This window comes from Crocodylus porosus, unplaced genomic scaffold (genome assembly GCF_001723895.1).
Source record: "Crocodylus porosus isolate Cpor-Errol unplaced genomic scaffold, CroPor_comp1, whole genome shotgun sequence".
Taxonomy (NCBI): domain Eukaryota; kingdom Metazoa; phylum Chordata; order Crocodylia; family Crocodylidae; genus Crocodylus; species Crocodylus porosus.
Window position 1 is genome coordinate 144,087,173 of NW_017728886.1, and position 1,880 is coordinate 144,089,052.

The following is a 1,880-nucleotide window of genomic DNA, read 5'->3' on the forward strand; positions in this document are numbered from 1 at the left end:
TATGAAGAGAGGCTAAGGGACCTGAACCTGTTCAGCCTCCACAAGAGAAGGCTGAGGGGGGGATCTAGTGGCCTATTACAAACTAGTCAGAGGGGACCAGCAGGCACTGGGGGAGTCCCTGTTCCCCTGAGCACTACCAGGAGTGACTAGAAATAACAGTCACAAGCTGGCAGAGGGTAGATTCAGGCTAGGTATCGGGAGGCACTACTTCACTGACAGGGCGGCTAGGATCTGCAACCAACTTCCAAGCAAAATGGTGCTGGCTCCTACCCTGGGGGTCTTTAAGAGGAGGCTAGACGAACACCTTGCTGGGGTCATTTGACCCCAGTACTCTTTCCTGCCAAGGCAGGGGGTCGGACTTGATGATCTGCTCAGGTCCCTTCCGAGCCTACAAACTATGAATATGAACTATGAACCCCTTCCCCCACAACAGACTTACCAGCCAGACGCCACTCTCTATGCTGTCCAGCTGCACACTGATCAGTATCGGCTGACATGGCTCACTAAAAATCAGCCACTGGTATCACCCCAAAAAATCTCCATCAGTCCACCCCTAGTTTTTTTGACCCCTGCATATCCAGGGATCAAAAAAAAAAAAAAAAGGAAAAAGGAAAAGGAAAAAAAGTAGAGCAATGCACACAGCAAAAACCAGAGCTTGGCCAACTGGAGCCACTCTTCGCTGCCAGCCAGGCTCCACATGGCAGGATTGCCGCTGGTTCAGCCCTGGGAGGCCCCCAGAACCCCAGGTAAGGCTGCTGGGGACAGCTCTAAAGTAACCTGCCATGTGCCAGAGTGTACATGGCACAGGTGTTCCCCAGGGACAAACAGCGGCAGCACAAGGTGCACCGCTGTTAGTTGCTCCTGGGGAACCAAGTGTCCATATGTGTCTGGAGTACAAGGAGTTGAAAATTAAATGCATTTAGAAAGAGCAGCCTCATTCCACACCAGGCACTATTTCTTGCATACAGCCCTTTCCAATGGTGTACCATAATTAACAGTAATTTCTCAATAGTAAAGGGATTGGTTCTGATCTTACGAAAACCCAAAAAGGCTAGGATGCGACTATTTTAGGGTACATCTACAATACTGATATTTTCTAATGAATACTGGAATTGGCTTAACTGAAACAAATTACATCCGTAACACAGATCCAATTTTAGGTAATAATCAGACTGCTTTATATCCTCCATAACAGTGTCTAGATTAGTTTAATGAACTAATTTTACTTAGGGTTACCATATTTTCAGTTTCAAAAAAAAAGGCCACCTGCCAGGGGGGCAGGGATATGATTGTGAGCGGGCAGTGATATGCCAGAGCCCTGCCCCTGCCCATGGAGTTGCCCCTCACCCCCAGGCTATAGCCCCTCCACCCTGAGCCCTGCTGCTTCCCCCCACTCCCAACCCACAAACCCCTGGCCCTGCCAGTGCCCCTCACACCAACCCATAGTATCCCACCTCCCAGGCTCACTCCCAACCCACAGTCCTCCATCCCTGCTGGTGCCCTTGACTCCTGACCCGCAACCCCTGGCACTGCTAGTACCCTGTACTCCCGACCTACAGTCCCTTACCCCTCCCCCTGGTGCCCCTCACTCCCAAGCCACAGCCCCCTCAGCCCTTCACTCCTGACCTACAGTCCCCTGCTCCCCCAAGCCCTGCAGCGTCTCCTGGCCACCCCATCCCTGTGAGCAAGGGCAACAACCCTGATGCTGAAGGTACGGCCATGCAGCTCCCCACTGCCTGCAATGGCCCCCTGGCCCCTTCCCCCACTGGTGGGGCAGGTGGTTCCATCCCTGCCCCCTCTGTGCTGCTGCAGCACCAGTGCCTGGACAGCATCCCCCAGCACTAACAGGCACCTGCCCCCCTCACACACCTGTCCCCTCC

General features: G+C 53.2%; 1 protein-coding gene across 3 annotated transcripts in view; it reads right to left on the reverse strand.

Moving 5' to 3' along the window:
- PIGN (phosphatidylinositol glycan anchor biosynthesis class N) overlaps nucleotides 1–1,880 on the reverse strand; it is a 155,840-nt gene that overhangs the window by 151,649 nt on the left and 2,311 nt on the right. The gene's annotated exons all lie outside the window — the stretch shown is intronic.